The sequence below is a fragment of the Trachymyrmex cornetzi genome, unplaced genomic scaffold, assembly GCF_001594075.2.
Source record: "Trachymyrmex cornetzi isolate Tcor2-1 unplaced genomic scaffold, Tcor1.1 scaffold83, whole genome shotgun sequence".
NCBI classification, from domain to species: Eukaryota; Metazoa; Arthropoda; class Insecta; order Hymenoptera; family Formicidae; genus Trachymyrmex; species Trachymyrmex cornetzi.
Window position 1 is genome coordinate 116,030 of NW_017300169.1, and position 13,532 is coordinate 129,561.

The 13,532-nt window shown below is 31.6% G+C and overlaps 1 protein-coding gene across 1 annotated transcript in view; it reads right to left on the minus strand.

Moving 5' to 3' along the window:
• Trpgamma (Transient receptor potential cation channel gamma) overlaps nucleotides 1-13,532 on the minus strand; it is a 133,541-nt gene that overhangs the window by 61,205 nt on the left and 58,804 nt on the right. Inside the window, exon 2 of the mRNA XM_018519666.1 lies at nucleotides 2,004-2,046. The gene's annotated coding sequence lies outside the window, so the exon portion shown is untranslated. The remainder of the gene's footprint in view (nucleotides 1-2,003; nucleotides 2,047-13,532) is intronic.

Below are 13,532 nucleotides of genomic sequence, written 5' to 3' on the forward strand. Positions count from 1 at the left end.
TGTAATTCCTATGTGATGATTAATTTGAAAATGTTTGTGTTTGTAATTTATATATGTATTTAATTAACAACAATACGAATTTTGTAAAAAGATAGTATCATCATTATTTATTTCAATATTTCGTTAATTGTATAAATTATTATTTATGCAATGGCTCATTATTTTAATTGCATTTTATCAAAATAAATTGTGAGGCGAATTAGAAATTATGTGTATTCTCTCAATTGTCCCTGTTTTTATCTGAGTATTTCATAATACTCTGTAATTGCGTTTTTATAATTTTGCCACGAAAATTGCTGCAAGTTTGTTGGAGATAATACATACTTTTTGTATATATGCAATTTTATATAATATTTTTTTTGTATAATTCTCTCTCTCTCTCTCTCTCAATAATATAATATCTAGATTTTTTCTCACATTAATTACGTTTATAATGTATCTCTAATTGCAAACTTCATATATATCTGTGTTATAAGATTTATTACATTCGCATAATAAAAATCTCATTATCTTAATGTACGTTTCGTAAAAGTACATAACAGTTTCGCGAGAATATCTTCACCTTGTTGTTTTGTATGTCTTACGCGTTTCTTTTCTCCGATATGTGCTGACGTTTCTGACGGGATATCAGGAATATAATGGGAGACCTAGTGGGATACGAAACAAATGATGCGTGAATAACGAGGACGGTATCGCGGTTGAACGGACTATTGTCAGTTGTCGACGCGTGAATATTCGATGGCTACACGTGAAATATCCTTTAACAAGCGTATCGCGAATAAAGTTAATAACGTTAACAAAGTTATTAACGTTATAGTTTCTCAGCTTAAAATGAGTTTCAAAAATGGATCTCCGTAATTTCCTGAAAAAAGAGCTTGAGATAAATTTAAAAAAAATATATAGAACATATAACCGCAGAATAAAGCGCGGTAATTATATCTTTGAATGTCATCGTCAACGTGGAATTCTCCCGAATTCTAATGAGATTTAAGCAGAGCGTAAGCGAGATTTTAATAAACGCGTGAATGTAAGCGACGGCTGAACGAGATTCTCCGCTAAAATATTTCCACCAATATTTCTTCTTCGATCTTGGAAAGTAATTCAGACGCTCGATACCGCTCCATAAATATTTTCGTAAGACGCCGCGGCTATTTTCCCCGCCCGCGTGGTGTGCGCGGATGATCGTTCATTGTGATCAACGATGTGTACGAAACACACGATGCGGTGCGTTTAAAGTTTCCCGGCTACGGGGAATAAGAATGTTGAACTTTCGATACGATAGCGACGATTTATCACCCGCCGAATATCTTACGCTAAATCGAAAGTAAAGGATTTTTATCTTCGCACGCATTTTCCTCTAAAATTTGTCGCTCTCTGTTTGCCGAACACAAAATTTATGGAGATTGATCCTCCGGTTAACAACGTAATAATTCCTGAATATGCATGTCGCGCTGGTTTAATTCTCATGTGGCCAGGTATTAGCAATATGTAAAGTCAGTAGACGATACTTTTAAATTACGCTAAGTGCATTTGACACAGAAAAGCTTCCATCGCTTCTTGTTACTTTGACAAGTAATCGACGGTACATATGTATTTTTCGTCTATGTATAACATGAGATATGTATGTTCGTTGTGTTTGTATAGATATTGCTGTATTATTTTAATTATACCATGTATTGTAAATGTTTTGTATGAATGTATTGTAAATATTTTTATAACTATATTTTCTTTTCTCGTTAAAATTCACTTTTTCGCTAGACTATTCTTTTGCATTGCTAATTTAATCGTCAGCTAATGCAAATAAATTTGACGTGTTTAGCTTGTTTAATTCAGTGATAACAAAAGTTCACAAATTTTCAACAAAATGAAATGTTTGGAATAAACTCCAAGTATACAACGAGAATAATCTTACAAATATATAGCAAGAAAGGAAGGAAAAAAAGGATAACGGATGACAGAAGACGAAATGAATAGGAAGCATTATTCACTCTAGCTGTACTCACCGATCTCCGGTATGTTCCTGTCATGATCGCCCCCGGCTAAAAACTGAAACATAAAAAATTTTATGGTCAGATATAACGTTCTTGTGTTACGATAAAAAAGAAAATTACACACTAAAAAAATAGCTAAATCTTAATACACATTTCTTTGAATAGTACTAAGTAAACATTTATGTACCAATACATATTGATTCTATAAAAAAAAAGGTAATAAAATCAAATTATTGATTCTTATAAATATAAATATATGGTTACATTTAATAAATTATTTAGAATTATTCGAACAAATATTTGTCAAAATTTAGTATTTTTTTAATGCACAAGATAGAAAAATACTGTATACAAAATACTACAGTTAAATTCATAATGTCAAATTATATCAAATTTGTGTTATTTTTAATTATTTCTATTCTCGCCCCTATTCTATTCCTGCTCCTATACTCAGCATATCGTTTACTTAATTAAAACAATGGAATTAAACAATTTAACTAAAGAAAATGTATTAAATTCGACTCAAATTTAGTTTACTATTTACTAAGTGCGTACGTTAATAAACGCTGTTTGCTTTAAAACTAACAATAGAAAAATAGATTAACTTAAATTTTGGCACACATGGATGTTAAAAATAATAAAATATTTTTAACTCAAAAGTAATTGGGTTAATTTTCATTCCTCCCCTTTGATATCTAACAGTAAGTATATGTAAAAAATATTGTGTAAAAAAAATCTTTGACATAAATAAAATTATGTTACAATAGCTCACATTATAATATTCAATATTTTCTTTATGTTTCGACCTAACAATTTTCCTGCCGAATCAATTATCATAAACTTATTATAACGGAATTTGCGATGGCCACAGCCAATTCCATTATCAATCCCATTATCGCAAGTCGATCACGAACTCCTAAGATTACCCGTAAAAATTACTTCTCGCTTCCATCAAATGAAGTTTATTCAGGATAAGGGGATCAGGAGATCCCCGCTGGCGCCGGGGGAACAGCAGAATAGAGCACGGGGTCGGAAGAAGCTTCAATCGATGATAACGAAACCTGGCGAAAGAAACTTCTGGCGATGACGCGAAAGGATCGCCAGTAAAATATGACATCGCTGTTTTTCTCAGTATCTAGCAAATACTGTTACTTTTGCTTCCCTATCCGGCGAACAACAAACGGATCCATACGTTACATTAACTCGCTTTGTAACTTTCATGGAGAACTTTCGCTTTGCAGAGCGTAAGGCATACTCGGAAAGAACTTCCTTCGACTATTGAAATCTGACAAGAAAGCCGAGAAAAACTAGGACTCTCGATATTCTATTTATAAGTTAGAAAATTTGTAACATTGTAAAAAAAGTTATCAGAATTATTTCGAAGTAACTAAAATCGTAATGATCAAACAATTCCGATTATTTAATAAAATTTCCTGAATATAAAAAAAGTTAAATAAGGCCAATTAAAACGTTGGAAAAATATTATATAAAAAATTATTAAAATTATAAAAATTATGAGATATGAAAGTTGTAAGAATTCTGAAATACTTTCACTTATTTTACATCAAATAACTTTCATAGTTTAATAAAATGCACGAGATTTTTCTTACAAGTAAAGACTGAATGTAGGTCTATGTGCCGCAAACAAATCTTCAATTAAAAGTTGTCTTCGTTATCATTATTATTTAAACATCTCGTGTTATATACAAGACAGAAAATTATTTCTATGTCAGTATTCTTCATTACATACTGTTAAGTACTTCACGTGATAATTAAAAATTTTACACGATCGCAACGTGCGAATTTTTCGGAGTGAAATAAGAAGTACAAGACAAGTGTGTTGGTGATTAAGCAAAATATCCAAAGTCGGCAAATATTCATTTGACAGTCTCGACAATTAAATTATGCGATGACATTGTGAAATATGGACGAGTGTCTCGAAGTACACTCGTAAAACAAAAAATAAAACTCATAAGAAAAGAAGGTCCAATTCTTCATGACTTTTTACAGTTCCTCAGCTTGCAGAGCGTCTTTCCTTGCAGTCTCTGCACTTCATAAACAAAGCTTATTCGAAAAATCGTGACTCTCCCGGAAAATAGAAACCGACAAAAAGATATTCTGCGGTCGCCTCTCTTACCGCGAGATGGATTCCTAGTAGCCCTCCTCCGCACTTGCGAAAGGGAAATGGCGAGAGAAACCTCTCGAGGGAAGCCTCTTCCTTCTAAAGCTAGACCTTCCGGGCTTGGGAAATCGATAGACCCTCCCCGCCTTCTAGTTTCCTGCGATTCTCCTCGATTTAGGGCTCGAGACCATCTTCACATCCATGTGTCGAGAACCCAATAACGTCTCACGTCAGAGACTGATTAAGGATATGATTGCCATTACCTTCTCCCTATATCCGTATTGCGACATTTTCCGCATTAATAGATTTTTAATATCAGCGATTTAATATATTAGATTTTCTACATTACTATTAAAACTTATTATTTTTACGTCTTTCTTATTATAAAACAAATATCAAATTTCAGATTGTTATTTATTAGGTAAAAGAAAATTTTCGAATTGTTGAAAAAAATGTATACCTTTTTGTATTTTTTGATACTTTTAACAATAAGTATTACAAATAATTAAAAATGTATTACATGTATTTTTTAACAAAATAAAGAAATCATGAAAATTGCAGATTCCTCTACATTTTACTTGTAATGTAAAAGGTTTGACGGCGATTTAGAATCTGGATTAAAATTATTTTAATAAGTAGACATATTTTTTAAAAAATAATTAAAATAAAAAATTAAAAAGGTTTATTTTAACTATAAAAAATTGTATTATTAAATACAAATATTGATCTTAATGAATTGTTTTATGTAATTCATCAAAAGAATATAAAGAATCAAAAGAATATGAATTAAAGAATATGAAAAATAACTATAAGAGTCAATACTAAATATATGTATACTTAAATTTATTCTAGTGTGACAATAATATAACATGTTAAGAGAATAATTTTAAGTACACATATCTACTGCTGATTTTTATAATTATTTTTCATATTCTTTAATTTATATTTTCTTCAGAGCTTAAATTATTCATATATAACATACATTTTTATATGGAAAGTACAAATTTATAATTTTAGCAACTGTTAAGTAAAGAGACTACACTGTTAAAAATTCATAATGTTAAATTATACTCTATCTGGATTATATTCAATCATTTATAGGTCGTGGCGTCACTGCTTATTAATTTCACTAAAATAATGGAGTTAAACAATTTAACTCGAGAAAATGCATTAAATTTGATTCAGTGCATTACTTACAAAGTGCATATGTTAATAAGGACTCCGTGTACTTTGAAACAAATCGCAGAAATGAATTGATTTACATTTTGACACACATAGAGGTTAAAAATAGCAAAATTATTTAACTCATTTGATTGAGTTATCATCAATTCTTTTCTAATATTTAATATGTCCTGATACATTCTTAAATACTTGGTATAGTTAATTGATTATTGTATCAATATTATTCGCATTGCTTTGTGTTTTCTGAACAAAAGAAGTTTTCGATAGTGGTGATTCACTTACTTCACATACTGTTCCTGCAAAACAAAAAATAACATACGGGTTCTCTCACCTATCAGTTACTATTTTGTACGCACAACTGGAAACGTTCGCGAGAACAAGCTTGAAAGCTATTTTGCGCACGATAGAAAAAAGAAAGAAATGAATACACCCGTTGCTAATTTCATCTCGTCCTTTGTGCAGTTAATCGAACAATTAATCTCTACGTGCACCCGGAAGGATTTACCACTCTGACATGTAGGTCGCGCACAGTGGGATCACTCGGAACTTGTATCTCGCACCTCTCTGTCGCGAGGTGCGTTGATCTCTCGAAATGAAAATGGAACGAAGGGTGATTCGACGTCGCCACAATTTATTTCCGCACCGAATCGACGTGCAATCTCCAGCGCGAACATTTCATACAGACCTCTGCCCAAATGGCAGGTCATTTCTACTCATAAGTGCCGCACTTTCAGAACACACAAGTCGGAGGATTGATGGAAGCTCGCTCCGTCACTACCTGCCCGTAAAAAAATCCCCCGAGCTTCTCGTGAAATTGATAAATACGAGAAACCCACAGTCCGCGGGAACTCTTGTAATATAAGGGTTGCGAACGACAACTCTTTTCCGTTCGCTTTGATAAACTTCTCGCTGTGGATTTATGAAGCTGGTCTGCAAGAGTTTCCGTTTGCATAACGTTTCGTCATGTCATGAGTACACTATATTAGAAAGGAATGAATGCCGTAAACAGGATGTTTCGTAAAGTTCTGCATCGAAATGCAGAAGCGTATTCGTTCAAATTAACTTTGACTTTGTTTACTGTTTATTTTGTAAATTTGACAACTTAAAGTCACGAAGTTATTTAAGATTAAAAATTAATGCGGTTTTCTGCGAAATAAAACTTTTACGGGCGACTATAGGATATACCATTCTCATACCTCTTTCAAGAGTGACACAACTCAAAATACACGATTTTCAAGTTATTATCATGAACGATTTAAGAAAACACTATTCAATCAATTACAAAAAAATAAACTAACTTTATTTCATAAAAAATTGTCACAATTGTCACTTAAAGAAGTTAAAAAAAAATCGTTAAAACTACGTTGTATCATTCAACAAATATATAGAAATGTTTGTTCGTCATTGCATTTTCGCGTATTTTTTAGAAAATTGCCATGTTAATTTTATGGGCTTTCTATAATAAGCCCATAAAAAAGTTATCTAAGCTTTAAGTTTTAAGCCTTTACAAATTGACCGATTACAGTCGATTATTGTTCTTATATTCGACTGTGATTAGTTAATTTCTTACGACTTAAGACTTAAAGCTTAGGTAATGGCTTATTGTAGAAAGCCCATTATAGATTGAAGAGAACTTCTCCCTTTTATGTCGTTATCTATGAACGGCCGTGAAACTAGCGATCAACGTTGATCACGCGGATGGCACAATGTTTGCTGGCTTGTTGAATTTATCTCAATTCCATTAGTCTTCTATATTTAGATGAGCCGAGAAGACTGACGCTTTGCAACATTGCCGTCTCTAAATCACAGCCACAGCCTTCCTTTTCGGACGTTAACAAAATCGCAACGATTAGACCTTGACGTAATTTTAACCCGCTTGTTTATCCCAAGTAATTTTCGGCTTAAAATAGTTGAAGATCCGCGTTTGCGAACAACTTATCTTCCTTAGCAACGACCAAATAGATCGGATCTAGAATATTTATCTCGGGTAAAATTAATTCCAAGAAAAATACTTCCGATCTGTTGAAAAATTAAAAAGATAGAACATTGACTGTTCACCATTCTCCATTATGTCTCGTACGAATCTAAAAAATTACAATTTTGTTTAAACATCCGTAAAAAAATATTAGAAACAAGATGAATATTATAGATACCAAGATAAATACTGATACGTACGACGAACACGAGTAATATTTTATGTTTATGCTAAAAATTTCAATATAGCCGCTCGCACTTCCATACGTTTAATTAAATATCCCCGATATTTCATAATCGCGATCTCCTAACAGGAATATTAAACGGCGACTAGACCATGCACCAAAGACTGGATTTAATATCTTTAAATCAGCGCTTTTTGCTCTTGGCTTAAAATTAAATATGCTGTAATATTCAGAGGATGAACATCAAAGTACATAAAAATGCAGGAAATTTTCATTTTGCATCAAAAATATATTTGAATGTTAATACAAGTCGCACGAATGAACGACAGAATAAAAGTAGCGTCAGAAAATTGTAAAATACAGTCAAGAATCTCTCATGCATTTATGAAGACCATCGAGATCTCCCGTCACGCTTATCTTCTATATTCCATCGATGGCTGCGAGCAAAATTGTTCTCTCTCTCAAGGTGACGTTCTATAGACCGTTGTGGCTGCCTTATCGTTTCTTATCCGTCAGCCTGGCACGGGGCACGGCATCGATAACGCGAACAAAGAACGCAGCGTGAACACTAGATAAATGAGTGCGACGGCGCAGAATTCAATTTCCTTCGGTTTTGCGCGATCTAGAAAGTTTACGTACGATAAATGTGTGCAAAACGAGAGGGACGAGAGTTCGGGATGAGACAGGGTGACATTCACTTCGTCATTACGACGATTGAACGAGACCTGCGATTAAATCGCACGAGAATCGGCTTTGGTTAAAGCGACGAGAAGCTGTCAAAAGGAAATTCGAACTTCCGCCAAAACCGCCTACTTTGTCAGATTTACATCCGAATGTAAATGCCGATTGAGAGTTTGTAAATAGATCCATGACTTGGCAGCTCTTTCGACTATTCAAACCGCCTATGACTCGACGCCTCGCGTCGACCAATCAATCGGAGTCGTTACGATTGTTCGATCGCTTCGCTTGGCAATATTTGCAATCGGCGACCATGCATATTTGGCTGCGAATCGATTACAAATTTGGGACAATTCGATAATTGCCTGGGACGATTACATGTTACATGCTATTGTAACCAAGGATTGAAACACAATTGCGGTGAATGCAAATTTGGATACGTTGATGCATGAAAACAAGTTGTATATTTGTTTTTGACACAATGGAAATATGAGAAAATATTTTAAGATGTGCATTCTCATGACATATTTTTTTAGAATTAATTTCTTTTTTCTCCTAAATGGAATTCAATACGGACTGCAAAACACGATTATAATTCTATAACTAAATGCTCATATTGGTTCGTACAACAAAAGTTTCAACAAAAGTTCGTAGTGTTACTTTATTTACATCATTACATGTTTACATGTTTTTCAAAAAAATTTGGTAATTATAACATTTAATAGAGCAAAGAAGTGTACTAAAATTGATCTAAAATGGTTAACAGATTTTTATGAAACTTTCACCGAACTACTTTTAATTGAATCATAGAATCATACTAAAAGGATTTTATGTAGAGACCAGAACAAAACGATAGCAGAAATGGAACCTACTTCTTAAAATTTGGAAAAAAGTTAGTAAAAATTACGAGAGACAGCTCGTAGACCGTTCGAATGACACGGAAAAAAATTTATTAAATCGTAATACGCATATTCTTCGAATAGTAAAATATTAATATATACTATATTAAAAATATTTATTTATAGTGAATAAATATTTACTTAATAAAAAAGGAAGTTAAATTAAATTAATGACTTTTGTATAAAATAAATATATGTTTACATTTTGTAAATATTTACTTAGAATTATTCAAAAAAATATTTATTAAAATTTAGTATATTTTTTTCAGTATAAGAAAACGTACTGCGAAGTTCACAAGATTAAAGAATCGATAGAAAAAGTCGGCGGCATAATTCTATCCCAAGTCGCCACATTGATTCTCCTATAGCCAGCTCTATATAAAATTCTTTCACCAGCATGTTTCTATGACTCGGTCAAACGTTTGATGAAAGTTTTATGAAAATCTATTTAATTGATCATTTTCGATAATTTTGATATATTCCTTTCAACTTTAGAAATTTGTTTTGTTAATTGCAGTATATAATAAATTATAAATTATATATTTAAAATTATATATTTAAGTAATCAAAGTCAAAATGCTACTTTTACTTAATCTGTGATAATTAAGTAATAAAAAAATCTTAGGAATATTTTTAAAAAAAGATTTTGTAAGGAAAACATTAAGCTTTTTCGTTAAAAAGCCAAAAATTTTTGCACATTTTTTTAGGCACAGACCTACGACAGACCTACGAAGTAAGAAGAAAGTTTCCCATTTTCCAGCTCGTAGTTTTCTATATATAAAAATTATCAAACTCATAGCAACTCAAAAAACATAATGACCTTTTGAAAATAAAGATTTTAAGCTTTAAAATCTTTCTTTTAAGTTTAAATTTCGTTCATTTTTAACGAAGTTACAACTGTGCGAATTTTGAAGTTTGTAGCCCTACAAATTTTTGTTCTGGCCCAATATTATATACCGTTTTTTCTATAAAATGAGGAAAAATATCATGATTTCCAAATAGATCCAGAACCAAAAGTATCTGTCGAATAACATTTCAAATGAAACTTTTACAGTTTTATGAAACAAAAGGAACCAATTTTTCTCCACCCTATATAATCTTTCGTGCGGAAAAAACTTTCGTGAGGATAAATGATGGAGTGCGTTAAGAACGAAAGGATCGGATATCCCGTCGATCTTCGTCCTTTCCGGACAGGATATTCCTTCTATTTTTTGCGAGATATCGTTTGTTATCGAGCTTTCGACCCCCGTGGGGAGTGCCAAAGCGATACAGAATTGCAGAGAATTGATGAAACACCATGATAATTAAGAATTTTGTTTTATGTTCACAAATAATACATTCGAATTTCGTTTCGTAGTATTTGTTTATATACGAAAATACAACCTTTCACGTAAGTGACTTAAGAACTGATTAAAACGGAAAAATTACTTATACATAATATAGTGTTTCTAAATATACGTATATATGTTTCTAAATATATGTTACTAAGTTAAATGTCAAAACTTCGAGAGCACATGAAGGATCGATAAAGTAAAAAAAATTCTTTGGAGATTTGCTCGCTTTTGCTTTATTTTGCGATTTAAGAAAATCACAAAAAACAAAAAATTAAAAAAATTTTTTAGTCAAATTAACATCATCTGACATCACTGAACTTCTTCATGTAGGGGGGAGGCTAAACAGGAAGCTTTATTCATTGTCAATTGATTCAAGAGAACAATTGAGAGACAGAATCGTGGCTGCAGTGCACCAAATGTCACCGGAACAGTATTTGACTACAATACAATTAAGCAGTCAGTGCTAGATGCAATGCTTACTTTGCTGCAAGAGGCCAACATTTTGGACAATACCTTCATTAAGGAAATACAACATGTAAATAAATATAAGTAATAAATAAATGGAAAAATGTAAACTTCTTTTGATGTTGGACTACTTTCGAGTAAAATATACAGTTCCGATAAAAAAAATCCGGTAAAAATATTTTTTAATTTTGTTTTCAATTGTTATTTTAATTTAAGTTATTTTATTTTTGTTTTTTGCGATTTTTTTTCAAATAAAGCAAATTTCTAAAGGACTTTTTTCTTAGTTTATCGATCAACTATGCGCTCCCAAAGTTTTGACATTTAATATGGAGACACGCTAAATATTAAAAATATGAATTCATATTTAAAATACTGATTCATTGCGAAAGCCATTCTTCTTTAAACACTGAACAAATCAAGTTATTTTTCGTTCTACATAACACTGCTTAACAATATTTAAATGAGTATTTACCCGTCTTAATTTATTCCTAATTAAAATTGAACAGATAGGAACATATACGTATGTTTTATGAATAATATTCTCAGTTCTTTTAATATTAGAAATTGTAGATAAACTTAAACATTCGTTGATCTATATCATCTGCCCCTCTTACAATTAATGAAGCGTACATTAAGTCTGTAAATCTTCGTATTCGAGATTTCAATAAAGAACGCATCAGTAAAAAGCCGCACAAATTAATAATTCTTATGTTTATGTATTATACATATTTACATAAGTACTAATCCTGCTATATTTTTATGGTAGGCGATAATCACCATATTCTATATCGTATTCGAACGTTAACTAATTCTTAATCTTGATTTGATGTTAACTACTTTCTGAGATTTTTTTTAGACTAATAAAATATGTTTTTCGTTTCTCTTAAGTTTTCTATATTTTCTACATTTCTGCATAGAAATAAAAAGGAATATATTTCTAAATATATGTTACTAAGTTAAATGTCAAAATTTCGAGAACGTATAAAGGATCCATAAAGTAAAAAAAATTCTTTGGAGATTTGCTCGCTTTTGCTTTATTTTGCGATATGAGAAAATCACAAAAAACAAAAAATTAAAAACATTTTTTAGTCAAATTAACATCATATGACATCACTAAACTTCTTCATGTGGGAGGAGGTTGAAACAGGACGCTATATTATAAGAGGTGTATATTATAAGATGTATATTATAAGAATTTTCTTTGTGTAATGTCAAATTTCATTTTAAAATCATAGATTAGTATTTCACGAATATTAATCCATATTTTCTGTGTTTTTCTACAAATTTATAATTTAAAAATATTGTAAACATTTTTAACACAATAAAGTATATTTTTGTACAAGAATAATGTCATTTCAATGAAATGCACAATTAATTATTAGGAATATTTTGTCTTTCACAAAACTGAAATTCTCGAAAAATTTCAAGTGCTACGATTCGTAATATATATGTATATGTATTTTGGTATATAATAAAGTTTATTGTATACACAAAGTTCAAAATTAACTATTTTCGAGAGCTGTTAACGAAAAAAATATCACGACCTTTGTTTACAGCGAATTTCGAATTCACTTCCCGTCGATATCGATTCACAGGCGCGTATGCGACGGCGGTACGAGCTTACGGGATAAAAAAGTTTCCGGACAGCGGCGCGAAAAACCGCGGTAGCGAGATATTCGTCACAGCTGTCGGTCGTTTTCCGAGATTTGCCGTGAATCTGTTGGTGCAGTATGCCATCGTGACGTGTACCGGCAGTCTGCGAATATCGAAAGCATATCCCCGTCGAAGTATTGCACCCCTCCTCCTTCTTGCCCATTGCGACCATCATTTCTGCAGCTTCCGCGAACGAAATGGCGACGAGAAGAGCTCTTCAGAAATGGAGGCTTTTACGACTCTTACAAGCACACGGAAATTCGAAGGAACATTCGTCGAATTGGAAGAAAACATGATCCCCCTCGCAAACTTTGATCCACGACCGACCATGCTATTTTTGCTCGAAGCATGAGGCTACCTTTCGCACGAAACGAGGTTTACACAAGATTTTGTTTTATCTGTTTTTACATCTCATTCTATTTCGTTTTCTGTCACTCTGCTTTCTTTCTCACTCATGGGCCTAAATTATTTTTTCCTTATAATTAATTAATAATTTCTTTTATTGTCTTCTACATATAAAATTTTACGTAGATCATAAACGAACTTTATTATAAACATTTCGCATGTTTTATTCAAATTATATCCTTTCAAGATCGCGAAGATATGATTAGGGATGAAAATGACTCGATCTGACAGTAACTTACTTGATAGATTACGGTAAATTACTTGATAATTTTAGAAAACTAGTAAAATGGTAATTTAAAAAAATTATAGAAATAAAAAATTTGTATATAAAATTCATAAGAGACATTTATGGTCTTTAAGTTAAGTAAAATTTTATCTAATTCATATTTTCCATAAAATATTTGAACACTGTAATTGATACATTTTATATATACATATATATATATATATATAATATATATATATATATAGTCCCAATTTAGATTTCTTTTTTCAAGTACTCTGCCCTCTGACACTTTTCCCATCGTTTTGACAACAATGCTATGCCTGCACAATAGAAGTTTTTGAGCTGGTGTCGGTAAAGATAGTCGACCTTCTTTCGGTTATTTCTAACTTCTGTACACCATTCATACACTTGAAATTTA